This window comes from Alosa pseudoharengus, unplaced genomic scaffold (genome assembly GCF_046254945.1).
Source record: "Alosa pseudoharengus isolate Yale_2024_CS ecotype anadromous, Long Island Sound unplaced genomic scaffold, YU_APseudo_1.1 YU_APseudo_1.1_scf_11, whole genome shotgun sequence".
NCBI lineage: Eukaryota > Metazoa > Chordata > Actinopteri > Clupeiformes > Clupeidae > Alosa > Alosa pseudoharengus.
Window position 1 is genome coordinate 16495394 of NW_027468576.1, and position 16391 is coordinate 16511784.

The 16391-nt window shown below is 43.8% G+C and overlaps 1 pseudogene; it reads left to right on the forward strand.

The window, feature by feature from the left end:
• The first annotated feature begins 11628 nt into the window (after positions 1-11628).
• On the forward strand, positions 11629-16097 carry LOC143117513 (peroxisomal N(1)-acetyl-spermine/spermidine oxidase-like; annotated as a pseudogene).
• The last annotated feature ends 294 nt before the right edge of the window (positions 16098-16391 follow it).

Sequence of the window (16391 nt, forward strand, 5' to 3'; positions counted from 1 at the left end):
TTTGTGCAAGTAGAGAACTGTATTTGAAATTGGCCACTAGGTGGTAGCACAATCATCTTTCTTTTTTCCACTTACAGTTACATTCTGTGAAGACCAATTGCAAATGCAAACAACTGAACAAAGAAAAAAGAAGAGAAACACATAAACATGAAAATGGAAAACAACTGAACAAAGAAAAAAGAGAAGAGAAACACATCAACACTGACTGCAATCTGCTGTCACCACCTCCACAATGCTGATGACATTCTAACAGTTTCTAGAATCAAGTAGGCTATGTATCAGTTGGCAATGATGTTCTCAATCCAATTTCTACAGCCTGTTCCTTGAGATGAGTTTTGTTTTGCAACATTACGTTAGGCTCCAGTTTATTTCTAACATGTATTTCTAAAGTGAATGGGATGCGTCTCCAGCAATGCAACGCATCCCATTCACTTTACGTGGGCTCACATCATCCGTTGCCGAACTGAATTGTGGGTCCGTTGCATCGCGTTTCTCCCGTAGCTCACGTTGAGAAGTTCAGCTGTTGCTGCACCGACAGGCGGCACCGGCCAATCAAGCCAATCTACGGACGGCACCAACCAATCACATTACGGTTTTACTTCAAGTCATTTGCATAGCTACCGCCGGGAACACCCACTGGAATACCAAATTTTGTATATGAACTGGGGACTCCAATGTGAGGGTGCTTAAGCTAAAAAAAAAAAGACATATTCCAAAAGTTTCCAGCATTTGGCATATCACCCACAGGTTTTTGGTAACTATCACCTCTCACCTTTGCACTTCTATCACAATGCCTTCAAAGTATGCACAATGTCTCTGGGCAGGCTTGCCCTATCATGAAATCTTTGCTCAGCCATGGGATAGTATGGACTTAAGGACTAAAATGGTAAGGAGAACATTAGCTATTTATTGCTGATGTAGTACATTTATTTGCACATTGACGGTATTCAAATAATTTTTTTCACTATTGTTAAATATCATGATGGGAGAGTATTATTAAAAATGTTACAAGTATGCAAATGAATATGTTTACAGGCATTTAGATTGTACTGTGTTGTTTTGTTGTAAAGACATGCAAGGCATTCTGGGCCATGTAAGTTAATGAACAGTGGTCGGCAGCACTCCATACTAATATGAATAGGTGTTTCTGTAAACCTACCTACCTAGGGACAATAAACAGCTATCTCTGTTACAAAAAAGAGCTGGTAATCGCTCATTGAAGAGGGAACTATGATAAAAAGATTGTTTTCCTAAAAGCATGGAGTTGACGAAAGAATAAGCAGGAAATGTCACGTTAATGTTAAATAGCCTAGCTGCTACATCTGAACGCTAGGTGGCAACGTTACTACATTTCACTAAATATGGTGTGAGCTTCACAAGTAAGGAAGGTGCAAATATTATGTAATTTATAATGTGAAATTATTGGAAATGTTATTTCTTGTTTATTCTAATTGCAAACCACACACATCCATTCGTAATCACACGTACACTTTTAATAACTTGAAAAGACGTTTATTTGATGTTGCCTAGCAACGCAGCCTTCAGAGACCTAGAACAGAGCTTCAGAGAGACACGTTTTGAGTTCGTGGCCAAGTACCTAAAATATCGGTTTCCATGTGTATATGTGCTGGATGGTGTCAGAGGCGATTCTAGAGTCTGTGGGGGCCCCAAGCAAAAATTCCAAGGGGGCCCTACCGACAAGTGTTATCACCATTATGTTATATCACCATTAGGTTATTATGTTAAATAATAAAAATACAAAAAGCGTATTATAAAAATTCTTATATTTTGACATGTATCTCTAAAATATTTTTTAAGTGCATGGTGTATGCACTCATAATGATTCTCTACAACATATTTTTACTGCATTGCCATGAACAAAGTAGAGGCAAAAAAGGGGTTTCTTTGTTGAACAAATTGGGATGCAATGTGAGCCTTGAATTGGATGCCATGCAGGAATTTGCTAGGATCTCAAAACCGGATTATGAACATGCTTTGCCATAGAGAAACACACGAAAGCGTTGTATTATAAACATGCTTTGCCACAAAAACAGACAAAAAATCGTAAACGTGGGGTAAGTCCAGCTATATGAAGTTATTATTTTGCTGTAACTTCGTCTGTTTTATAACCCAGAAGGATGTAGGCCTACTTGATATCAAATGATAGCTCTGTGTCTCCTCTTTCATCTGACGTGCGTGGCATATCTATCCGATCACGGGTCCGCGAGTTATTCAAACGAGAGTAGCCTAATGGGTGTGCAGCGTTGGTTTGTGTACATGACGTTATTATTTTGCAGTCACTTCGTCTGTTTTTATAAGCCAAAAGGATCGACACCAAGGATCGAGGATGGTACCAATGGATAGCCCTGTGTCTCCTCTTTCATCTGATATGCTTGCCATATCTATGCGATCACGGGTTTGCGAGTAATTCAAACGAGAGTAGGGTGAGCAGGTGAACGTAGAAGAGAAGTATAGACTGTAAATATGATGCTATTTGATTTAATTTCATGATTTTCTTTTCATACTTGGTCGTACAGACAAGTGCGTAGTCTTGTTGGAAAGCCCCACTTCTGCTCTGTCACGCAATGCACATTTATCTCGCTGCAATGAACAGTTCCGGAGCAATGTAACAAAGAAGAAAGGGTGTGTGTTTTTGACGCACTTTGTCAATCGGCTCCTTGCTTGACTAGTTGTAACTGCCGCTAGCTAGCTGAAGTGTAGGCCTACTGTCGTATAGATTTAGCAAACCATGTTCAATCTTTCTGCCAATTAACATTAGCCTACTATAACTTCATTGAGTAGGCTAAATGCCAAAATCCGATGATCCGTCATCACTGCACCCTCGATTGACGTTTACCACAGTTGCCTAAATATGTGCGGATTCTTTGAACTTTTTTGAACACAGATCCGCTGTTCATAAGGCCATAGCATAGGGCCTACATATGCACGTACTGTTTGTACAATAGGGTAGGAGCACGCAAAATCCATCATTCAATCACTATGGACGAAATTCTCGCTTGACCCACCGGCAAACGCACTGAGACCAGGTCGGGGGCCCCCTAGCGGCTCGGGGCTCCAAGCAGTTGCTTGGTTTGCCTATTGACAAGCTGCGCCTCTGGATGGTGTGCGTCCTTTATGAAAGCAAAGATCCTTAATATACTTATCAACTGTCTCTGATGAAAGTAAGTGTTTTATAGAGTTACAGACATAATGAGTCATGTAGTCGTCAACATAAATGTGCCCCTTTACTTCTGTTATTAGAATGCTAAGCGGAGAAGCATGCTAAGCAGAGATTTAGTATCATTCATTTCTTGTGTGGCTAGCTATAGGGAGGAGATGTATGTTGCTAATTGGGATGTATGTTGTTTAGCGTAATGCCATGGTCATTTGATATGAGATGCTTGCACTCGTAACTTCGTCACTTGTAACTTTAGGACTGCTATTTAGCACTTTAGCACTAAAAGTAGCACCTAAGTCTGTGACAGCTTAAAAGAAGTGGCGGGGACTCCTAACTCCTAACGCGATGTTGCATTGTAGGCATAAGGGATGCAATAACACCACCAACAACCAAAACTAGCCTACTCATTGTCAACATGTACATTAAATGTAACTTTTCATGTTAATCAATTTTCTTTGCAAACGTAGGCATAGACATATGGTGACAGATTAATTTAATAATGCTGCTGTGTGAATCACGGTAAGCGCGAATGAAGTGGCCACTTCTTAATGGGACCCACTGTATGGAAGTGGGCTAAGTAAAATAGAGATGTTTCAAATAAGATAGAGCTAAGGTTAATCAGAATTCTACGATATGCCCGCTTGACAACGGCAGAGATAGAACTGCCTTTGACCATAGCAACCATCCATTTAGAACGATTGGCCTTCATAACAACCAGCGGTCTGAGCTGTGTTGCAATGTGAGGCAAAGTATAGAAAGGTGATGAAATATACAGAAACAGGTCAAGAAATATAGTGCAATGCTGACAGTAGTATACAGTTGATTTACAGACGGTGGTTTAGAGTAATATGAAGTATTCCTTTATTCTGAGATCAGGGCGAGGTTAAGGTCATCTGGGGCCCGGGGCAGAGGCCTCCCCGACATGAAATTTACATTTATATTGTGGAACTGTTAACCAACATACAATTGTACCAACATACAAAAAACAAGTAGCCTACAAACATGGGGCAATGCACAAAAAAATCAACCATGAAATATTATATTATTACCATTAATGAATTACTTAAACTAAGGCTTGAAAAAAACTGCCAGTGGTACCCAGGTCAGCCTAAAACTCCTGAACTCTGAACTCATGAAACATTGTAGCCTAGGCGCATACGCACACAGCCACATCATGATACATTGTTAACACACAGCCCTAGCCAGCCACGACGTCAAATACATTAAAACACGCAGTCTAGCTCACACACACAGCCCAGCCACATCAAATACAAACAAGGGGGGTGTTGGAGCCGATAACGGTAACGTTGTCAGGGACAGGGGTGGACGTGGACTTATCACTATTTTGATCCTCGTTTTGAAAAAAGTGGACAAGGCGCCCATTTGAAATATCTCCTCTCGCTTTGCTGTCTCCATCCTTTCTGTTTTTGTTGTTTAAAAAAAGTGTTATATCCATGATGAGTCTCGAGTTAATGAATTAGCTTATAACATTGTGTGCTGATAACCAGCATAGATAGTAATAGAAAACAACAAGCTAGCCGACAACTTCTGTAGCATGCGTATGTAGGCTCTCCTGCTCAAACAAAAGGTGCGCGCGTGCATAGTTCTGCATTAAGTTGATTTTGATAACGTGTTTACAAACTTACTTTACAGAAAATTGTAAATAGCCTACTGTCATGCAGTTAATGGAATACTGTGCAGAGTTGGGAAGTTATGGTAGCCTAGGCCTATTTGGTGTGAACACACACACACACAGGGGCAATTCTCTCTCGAGTAGCCTGATGATACGCACAGTGCGTACTTGGGTACGGCCGTGGTTTTGGCGCGCCTTACTGAGAACGTCTGGCTGCCGCTCTCTCTTTTTTCGAGCTCCGCTTTCATATTTCCTAATTGTCTCATGCGAAGCCATTGTTGTCTGTGTAGCATGCATTGATAAAGGGAAAGACAGGTGACGATAAGACATTTGTTTTCTTTTTTAAATGTCCGGCGGGCCAGGCTCACAAAACAATCCCAAACAGACATAAGGTCTTTATAGAGCAAATCCATATAGATTATTTGTCAAATAAACCAGTAAAACATAATTTGTCGGGTGGAATATATAACATTCACACTCATAGCTCATATTTTTTTAAATAAATCAGTGAAAAAGTATCCTGACAAACAAGCAGCTTTTTAATGCCTTGGTCATATTTCATAATTTCAATTCCTCTGTAGGTTACCTGATAGCCCAGTTTGAGAGGCGCAAGACGAGTGACATTATTTATTTTTGCAGCCAATCACTGCTGTCATTTTATTTTATTGATTTGATCTCAGTCATAGAAGCTAAATTCGAAGGCAGGCCAAAGGTAAAATCCAACGAACCGCATTCAACCCGCAAGCCAATAGTTGAATAGCCCTCTCCTAGAGCTTTTGAGATATTGCCACTGCTCCAACACTGAAAGGCACTGTTACAATGCCTGGATCAAGCCATGTTCAGCATAGCGTATGCCACTGTCTGCTCACGTTGGTGACCGGACCAGGGCAAGCACACTTTCGCAGTTCCCGCCGGAAATGCAGTCTAGTTATATTAGCATTTTATTCCAGACAAATACATAAATATTGCCTAGTGCATTGCCAACATTCCATTTACTGCAGAATTAACCTAGTAACCGTAACTAGCCATTACATAACAAAGGTTCTGTTTATGTCATAAAAGTAACCAAACCACATCATGATGGAACATAGAACATACCTGAAGGTACATCTAAATTCTTCCTCACTCTTTGCTGAGACACTGCAGAGGATAGTTGGTTTGCTCAAATTCAAGTTCAGATTTATTTAAATAGCGTTTATATAGCTTGGAAAATAGTTACATCTATATATATTTTTATATAGCTGGACACCTTTTTGGTGAGTGAATGGGATTTTTACGCTTCCTTAACTGCTGCACTGCAGTCCCAGTGGATGGAGTTCATGGAGGGGTGGTGGAGAGCGGAGTGAGAAGCACCCAGGAGATTAGGAAGGAACTCAAGAAGTACAAACTTGAGGACTTGAAGAGAGAACTGGAGGCTTTGGGCATTCAGCCCGATGAGGACCGTAAGAATGAGAAGAAACTCAAGAGGGAGCTGAGAAAGGTTCTCCTGAGGGAACTGAAGAGAACGGAGCTGGAGAGAGCCGGGAACGGAGGCGAGGCGGGCAGCAAGGATGAGGCCACTGAGGCTCTGAATGGGGCCCCGGAGAGGGTGGACCCAGAGGCAGAGAAAGGAGCGGAGGAGCCTGCAGATGGAGGAAGGGCAGCTGGTCTGGACAACGCTGAGCAGCAGGATGGAGACTCCGCTGCAAATGGTCCAATGAAGGAGAAGGGTCAAAAGGAGAAAGTTGCCCTGCTTATCGACCTACTGGGTGACATGACTGACAGGGTGGACGAGGTCAATGGTATCCTGAGCGAGGCCGGATGTGTTCTGAGTGAGTACAGTGACACAGCACAGATCCTTCCAAATGCAAATCTAAACACTTGAGGGTGAAGTTGAGCTAACTTATCTGCAAATGACTTGCTGTAGGGCTAGTTAAAGCAGCTGGGGTGACCAATCCAGAGGAAAAGGACATTGACCAGGATGTAGTGGCTGTCCTGGATGACCTGTTGGACAAGGTTGACTCTACTATGAGTGAGTAGTCTATAACTTACCAAACATATTCTCCAGCTTTTGATCAAAGTGCTTGGTATTGATTTTAATGAACCTTTGTTCACTACTGTATAGATAGACGCCACCATTCCAGTTCTCCAGTTGCTGGGCTGGACTGATTTGACTTGTTTTTATTCCCTATTTCAGCTCTGACAGGAGAGCAGCAGGGAGAGAAGGACAGTGAAGTAGTGGCCGTCCATTCTGATATGGTAGCCAAGGTTGACTCCATCTCAAGTGAGTATAGTACAGAATGAAGATTCCAGCATTTATGTACACTACTCTCTAGTAATGAACTACTGTGCAGTTAACGAAGGTCTTGGCATTGATTGATTTTAATTGGTTTAATGAACTAGATCAAGCTACTACCAAGAACCACAGGAATGTGGAGGATGCCACTGAAGTCTCTGCCGTGTTAAATGACATTCCAGATGGGGTGGATAATGCTATGAGTAAGTTCAAGGAACTACAGAACTACTCAATACTTCCACAAGATTTCCAGCAATATTTGCAATAACCCATGTTTTATAATTTCCTTTTTCAGATCTGGAAGCTGAGCAGAAAGCAGAGAGGGACCGTGAGGTGGAGGCCGTCCTCTCTGATGTTTTAGCCAAAGTTCATTGTGTCTCAAGTGAGTGTAGTAGGGCTACTGATGAACTTTCCAGGATTGAGGTATATTGCCTAGTTCTGATAGTAATGGACTTCTGAGTGTTTTTTTTTTTTATTTTTGTATATTTGAAAACAGAGCAACAAAGAGCAAGAGAGGAGGGAACAGCTGAAGCGATTTCTGTTCTTAATGACCTCCTGGATGGCGTAGCCTCTGCTTTGAGTGAGTTAACTATTAACACGGAAATCCCTGGATGATTAATCCTCCAATACTTCTAATGATTAGGTAACTTTAATATGATTGCTTTGTATTTGACAACAGAGCTAAAAGAAGAAAAGCAGGACGTGATATCCGAAATAAAGACTGTCCTGAACAACATTCTTGAAGACGTGGACTCTAAACTGAGTGAGTAGCCTATACATTACATTACATTACATTTAGCAGACACTTCTTGACCAAAGTGACTCACATATGTCAGCTATATTACAAGGGATCACATTGTCCCTGGAGCAACTTGGGGTTAAGTGCCTTGCTCAAGGGCACAATGGTGGAAGCCGGGAATTGAACCGACAACTTTCAGGCTACTGCACACTAGCCCAGCTCCTTAACCACTACACTACCACCGCCCCCTGCTATACGACAAAGAGCAGACATCCCAGAATTTGGTTCAATTCTCCCAGGATTGGTACTGATGTATCTTGCTCACTGATGCTTTAGATTTGACCACAACACTGAAAGGAGAAGAGAAGGAGGGCACGTCTGTGGTGAAGGCTGTGCGTACTGATCTCTTGGACAACGTAGACTCTGCTCTGAGTAAGTCTGAGTGGAATAGCAAACAGATCAACATTTAAACACATGCTGTCTAACTTTGATTTTAATCAACGTTACATGCATTTTACTTCTTACTTCTGTCAGCAGAGCAGGACAAAGGTGCCACTGAGATGGCCCACATAGAGCCTAAGGGTATTCTGGATATGGTGGACACTGACCTGAGTAAGTATAAGGACAAAATGGATATCCCAGCTTTTCCTATAAGCGAATATCCCAACATTCCCTATAAGCTAATTCCCTAATGCCTTCCATGTCTGCATCAGATCTGATCAAAGAACTGGACGTGGTTAGAAAGGAGGAAAAGGAGAAAACTGAGGCTATGCACTTGGATGGAGGTGAAGCAGCACATAACATCAAGCTGGACATGGAACTTCTTGAGGGTGAAAAAAAGAGCTGATGTCACTGCCACTAGTGTGCTGATCTGGTTGCAAACTGAAAGGAGGATAGATACATGTCAGTTAAGATTCTTTACGCGTATTCATTTGCTTGTAGGTCTGCCACTGGCTCAAGCTGGGCACCTGAGTGTAGGAGAAGCTGCCGCCAAAGACAAGATGGAGGACAAAGAAGCACAGGAAGGTACACAGCAGTCTTAATAGCAGATAAGCAGTTTCCATGACATGCAAAACATTACTGTTTTCAACCCTGAATCTCCACTCCTTTCAATGTACATAATATATAGATGAGGAGAGTGTTTTACCAGCCGAACACAAACACAAACGCAAGACGAGGAGAGGAAAGCGAGGCAGGGGAGCCAAGAGAGGAGCGAAAGCTAAAGAGACCAGGGAGAGTGACCACCCAGGCGGTCAAGACGTAGACAACGAGAAAAGGAAGGAGCCCGAGAGGCAGGGCGACCGAGCAGGAAACAACGTGCTGGGGAAAGACCAATGGAGACCCGCTGCTGTGGACAGGCAGTGGAGGGGACAGAGGTTTGGGCCAAGTGGACACAGAAAACAATCCAGCCATCAGCCTGTCCGAGAGGACAAGAAGGGAGAGAGGGTGGAGAGGCAAAGAAAAGCATCAACTGAGAGAGGACAGAGGCAGGAGGTGACCAACCCAGCACAGAGGCACGGGAACAAACAGCCCCAGGACATGGGAAGGAACCGATTGAGAGAGAGAGATAACACAGATTGGAACGGAAGGATGGAGAGAGGAACCAGAGCTTGGTGGAACAGGGCCTGGGAGCAGGAGAGCCAGGCTGAGCATGGCTGGTATGGTAGAGATGGATACTGGTACTGGGTTGGCCCGAGGAGAAGACCTGCAGTGGACAGGAGAGACCGAGGAGGAGACCTGCAATAGAAGACCGCAAGCAGAGGAAGCACAGTCATGATTAGCCTGCCTGATAAGGCTGCTGCTGCTGCTGGAGTCTTGTAGACTTCTACTGTGCTACAAAATATCCCTTTTATCACATTAAATCTAAATCACAATCATTATCACTCTTTATTATTAATTATCACATTCAAAACCTTCAATAAAAATAATACAATCATATTTTGGTTGGATTTTCTGTATTCACTATAGGATATTTGCTTAAATTGGTCCGGATAAAAGATTAATACATGCAAATGGAAATGTGGGATATAACAGATAAAACAAAATAACAACAATGTGGACATCTCCATATACTGTAAGCTCAGTTGACATTTACACGTATTCATTTGGCGGATGCATTTTTCCAAAGCGACTTTTAGGCTATTATCATTTAAGCATTTTTAGATTTGAGATACACTACAGCAATAGAATAAAATTTAAGCTATTAACATTTAAGCATTTTAACATTTAAACTTTTAAGTTGAGATGAACATCTTGAATTTAAAGAGGAGCAAAGAAGCTAACTTATAGAGAATGATAATAACATGAACTTATACTGTAAGTGCTCATATCATAAGCATCATGGTTTCAGTTTTGGGACAAAGGCAGAAATTTCAATCATTAATCAATCATAGGCCTACTTCAAAATTCTGCTTCAATTCTACACCTATATCTAAGTTTAATATCAAATAAATGTAGTGCAGACATTAAACATACTGTAATGTTTTTAATTGTATTATCAAAGGATCATTAGGCTTTTAGTAATCCGACGATACTGTTGACAATCCACGATTATGGTGTTCTAGCTCTAAAATGTAACTTCAATTCAGCATTTATATAGACTTTCTTGGTTATCAAATTAAATATAAAATGTAGACATTAAAGCTGTGGTGGAACAGCAAGAGTGGTGCCACCTAGGAAAGTGTCCTCAGGTTTGATACCCAACGTTATGAGTCCCTGTCACTTTGGATGAAACCACTCACTCAATAAATTATAATAGGATCATTAGCTTTTTATAATCAATGTATTTCAATTACATTAATACACAGGATTAGATGTTAAAATCCCTTGTGCCAAAATCCAAGGTAAAAACACATTCAGAAGCCCCTGCTCAAGTTTAACTTTAAAAAGCACACTACCCACAAATCCGCCAACAAATGGTCACAAGCACAATGCAAATGGCCTATCCAACAGCAGTAGCCTATATAGTATGCGGCATGTCATTGGGGTTATCAAGTGGGCACCCTCATTCACCGATGTTTCGTTAAGTTAGGCCCACGACACCTCATGAAGGCTTAACAGTGAAACCAGCGTCCTGGAGACACTCCCCTCCATGCTGCCACCATATTACCACATTGAAATATCCAATACCCAAAATACTCTTAACCAGCCCAGGCATGGTCTAAGTTGGCTAGGTCGGTCCGTCCCGTTGATGTGGACTGAACCATAAACCATAAAGAACCTTAGCCAAGTACCATCACCCTAGGCACAGCCCATCACAAACACAAAACAAATTAGCCAGTTAGCTTAGCCCATTATCTTAGGCCCCATCCCCAAACACAAAACAAATTAGCCAGCAGTTAGCAGTTAGCTTACGCCCCATGCTGCCCCATATTACCACAACAAGCATCCAAATACCCTTAACCAACCTAGGCATGGTCTAAGTTGGCTAGGTCGGTCCGTCCCGTTGATGTGGACTGAACCATAAACCATAAAGAACCTTAGCCAAGTACCATCAACCTAGGCACAGTCCATCACAAACACAAAACAAATGAGCCAGTTAGCTTACCTTAGCTTGCGCCCCAGGAAGGGTAACTTCTCCTTACCCACCACCAAAACAAATGAGCCAGTTAGCTTACCTTAGCTTGCGCCCCAGGAAGGGTAACTTCTCCTTACCCACGGCCAAAACAAATGAGCCAGTTATCTCATATGTCATCTATAGTCCTGTTTAATTTCTTTTTAAAATTGTTACTTTTATATTGTGAAGAAAAAGTTTGGGGACCACAGAATCTTTGCATAGGCGCGATCATAAGCCCAACCGTACCATGCCCGAGTCCACCTCCTCAAGTGAACAGTGCCCAGTGTGAGTGCGCCCTTAGTCAGCTGTCAATGAAAATAGCAGCTTGGCAGAACTAACAGCCTTGGTGTCATTTGAGGACAAGTTAGTTACGTTAAGGGTGACCTTCAGACAGCAACTTTGCATCCCATCTTTATCGGCATCTGGTTTATTGACTTACTATGACACATCTGGCAAGTTTCAACCAATGAGTAATAAATGGGCTCTCTCTCCATCAGGACAGATAGAGATCTAGCCTAAGATCCTTCCCCTACCTCTAGATAACCAGTGAAAAACAGTTATGACTGTACTGTAGTAGCAAGACTATTTCTGGTACCTGACCAGGTTATTGCTGAAGATGGGGTGGGGTCTTTTTCATTTCAAATTCGCTGGGCAGATGGTCAGTATCAGGACCGGTGTTGACAGAGTTATGCCATAGCTTGACCCCAAGCAAAATTATATAGCGACAGCATCCCAGTATTGTGTCATGTCTGTAACTGGTGTTCCGATATTGTGTTGTGTGTGTTATGGTGACGGGTGGTCCTGTATCATGCTATCAGGCTTTGTCTGTGTCTAGGTAGCAGCATTGTGGAGATCGGCGCCAACTGGATCCACGGCCCGTCTCAGGAGAACCCCGTGTTCCGGCTGGCCTGCCAGTACAACCTGCTGGACCCGGAGTCCATGACTGAGGAGAGCCAGGCGATGGACATTGGTGGCAATTTTCCCATGGTGCCCAGCTTCCTGCGCAGCTCGCGGGGGACTGTGTCGATGGAGCGTCTGGTGCCTGCCTTGGAGCTTTTCTTCCAGGTGCTGGAACAAAGCCAGGGCTTCAGCCAGGGAGGCGAGCCTGTGGCCAGCGTGGGGGAGTACTTGAGGGCAGAGCTGCTGCGTCTGGGAGAGGAAGAGTGGCGTGGGGAGGAAGCGGGCACACGAGACCTGAGGATGGCGCTGGCCACCAACCTACTGAAGGCGGAGTGCTGTATGACTGGAGCACACAGCATGGACGAGCTGGGGCTGGCAGCATTTGGACTCTACCGGATACTGCCTGGACTCGACTGCACCTTCCCCAAGTGAGCACACACACACACACACACACACACACACACACACACACACACACACACACACACACACACACACCCACAGACATACACACACACACACACACACACACATTTTTTTATGTTGAAGAAGCACTATGCTACTCTCTTGATTATAATTATTATAATTATTTAATTAGTTATTCTTTCCCCTCTGTGTAGGTTACTTGAAGAAGCACCATGACACTCTGCTGAGGCCCCCGCTACCACTGCACAAGCTGGACTCAGTCCAGAGGATGGGCTTCGGCACCATCAACAAGATCTACTTGGAGTTCCAGGAGCCCTTCTGGGAGCCGGAGACCGAGGCCATCCACCTGCTGTGGGAGGACGAAGCGCACCTGGTGGACACGGTGCCCAGCGTACACACACACTGGGTCCGCAAGCTCTTCGGCTTCACCGTGCTCAAGCCTACCGAGAGGTGCGCGCGCACACACACACACGCGTCTACATACGGTGCCGCCCAACATACACACACATTTAGTCTGCAAGCTCTTTGGCTGTACCGTGCTCAAGCCAACAAAGAGGTACACACACACACACACACTGTGTCCAATGTATACACACATTGGGTTTGCAAGCTCTTTGGCTTTACCGTGCTCAAGCCTACGGAGAGGTACACACACACACGCGCGCACACACACTCACACACACACACACACACTGTCCAATGTACACAGACACAGTGGGTTTGCAAGCTCCCCTAAGCCTATGGAGAGGTACACATGCACAGACAACATTACCCCACTGTATGTGTCTGTATATGTGTGTGTGTTTTACAGGTATGGACATGTTCTGTGTGGCTGGATCGCTGGTCATGAATCTGAACATATGGAATCACTCTCTGAGACAGAAGTTCTGAACACGGTCACACAAGTTCTGCGCAGGTTTACAGGTAACACACACTCACACGTGCACACACTGACTGTTTAGTCTTCAGTGGGTACATTGGTATCTTTAATGCGCCCATTTGGCACCAAGCGGATACTCAGGGAATAGTTTGTCTAAAACCTACGAAACGTGTTCACCTGCATGTGTGTGTGTCTTCATCTGGAAATGCAGGTGCCCCTTTACCCCTGATTTTGCACATTATGGATGAATACTTCTGCTACTGTAGGACACTCCATTTAAGCTTAATTTGAATCTGGTCGTGATACTTATCCTACTTGTCAATCCAAATAAAGAATTCAAATGTGTGTATTAGGCATCCCTACGGTGAGTCCCAGTAGGATGGTGTGCTCTCAGTGGTTCCAAGACGAATTCACCTGTGGCTCCTACTCTTACCCGACTACCAGCTGCTCCGCTCGAGACTTTCAACACCTGGCAGAACCACTGCCTACAGAACACACACACTCCAGGGTAAGGACACATACACACACACACACACACACACACACACACACACACACACACACAGACACAGACACTTCACCTGTGACTCCTACTCTTACCTGGCTACCGGCTGAGACATACACCTGGCAGAACCACAGAACACACACACACTCCACGCTAAGGAGACACCGAAACCCAAACACACATACATTGGGTCCGTAACCTCTTTTTTACCTAACCTTTACAGTACTCAAGCCTTTTGCGAGACGCACACACACATACACCAGGGTAAGGAGACATACAGATCACACACATTCCAGGGTAAGGTGACACACAAACACACAAACACACACACACACTGGGTCCATAAGCTCGTTTTACCATACTCAAGCTCGTTTTACCACTGTTCTGTCAGTGTCTACCAAAGTCAATATTAAAACAATTTAACTAAAGAATCACAATTACATTCACAGACATGCTCACACCACATTCATATATATATTTTAAATTACTTTGCCAGTTCATTCATGCTCTTAATTGCCTGACTGATCGAAAGTGGCCAAGCTCAAGTTGGAGAGGTCCCACTTTCAACAAAACAGGAAATGAGCCCTGAATCAACAGAGAGCTACTTATTTGTGAACAGTGAACATTGCGTGTGGATGAGGTCCCAATTTAGTTACAGAGTGAGTTTCGGATGCTTCTGATGAAGGATTTTACTATGACCGTACGGATACCTTGTTTCGCGATTGGAACTCTGGATCATATTTGGAACTAGGACGTGGATCGGACGTGTATTGTCCAGGTACCGATAAGGAATAGTGCAAACATCTTGTCTGGCTAGCCTTGACTACCTCCAAACATTCCCAAAACCCTCCGCTTTCCTACCTGGTCTCAAACTCCTTCGCCTGCCCCTGTCATTTGCTCCCACGGCTGTGCTCCTCCTGGGTCACACACACATGTCCAGGTCTCTATACACACACACACACACACACTCACACACACATGCTCGCTCTCGCATACACACACGTTCTCTCTCATCCACACCAGCCTACCATAGGCGATCTCTTTTGTAAGTAAGCCTACTATTTGATGCAACATCGTATTGACTGAACAAACTGTGTTCTGATCTTTTCTGTTGCATCGAATAGGCTACCGTTTTGCTGAACTGCTCCTCTGGCGTTAGAACTTATACGTATTGCTCACGTTATGATCTGCTGTTGTTTGATGTGCGTGGCGCTCGTTATGAACTGCTGAATAACTTTGTATTTGTTTGTATATTTTGTTTGCTTGTTGTGAGAGATTTAATCATTCTAACTGAACTTCTCTAAAACACAAAAAAGTCCTCCACTGCCTAGCGCCCAACCTAAAAAATGATTTAAAATTTAAGTCAGAGATACAACACACACCAGGGTAAAGAGACACACAGAACACACACACTCCAGGGTAAGGAGATACACACACACACACCAGGGTAAGGAAACATCCACACAGATGCACACATGCTCACACACACACACACACAGACACTTCACCTGTAGCTTCCACTCTTACCTGACCTCTGGCTGCTCCGCTCGAGACATATAACACCTGGTAGACACCCTCTAGGGCAGAGGTTCTCAACCTTTCTGGGACAAAGGCACACCAAAGTTCAAATTAAAACACCAAGGCACCTACTTATGCTAGAGGAGGCATCTGAAAATGTTGCTTAATCTGGCAATTGCAACATATCTTACACTTTGGAACACTGGTTGAGAACCACTACTCTAGGGTAGAGAGGCACACGCAAACACCTCACTCACTCACTCTTCAATCAACATATTAATAATTTATGTTTGTGTGTGTGTGTGTGTGTGTGTGTGTGTGCAAGTAGCCCCTGCAGGTGTTGTTTGCTGGTGAGGCCACTCACAACTCTTTCTTCTCCACCGTCCATGGAGCTCTGCAGACTGGCTGGAGAGAGGCAGAGAGGCTCATCACACACTACTCACACTCCTCCTCTTCATCCCCCTCTACTCCCTCCTCTACACTCTAATCCCTCTTCCCTCTATCAAACTCCCAGTCTTCTCACCAGCTCTCTGCACTTCTTCAACCACTGTTTTCCTCTTCTCGCCACCTTTCGCAATCATCTCCCATCTCTTGTTCTCTCTCCTTTTCCTCTTTCATTCTCTCTATCACTCCCTTCTCTCAGTCTTTTTTCCTCCCTCTCTGTTTTCCAAGCTGCTTTTGCTGCCTCCAGCCAGTAGGTGGCAGACTCTCCCTCTGCTGTGCCTCCCTGCTCCTGAGCTCCAAGATCAGAACAGAGCCTTAGCCATGATGCTCGCTGACC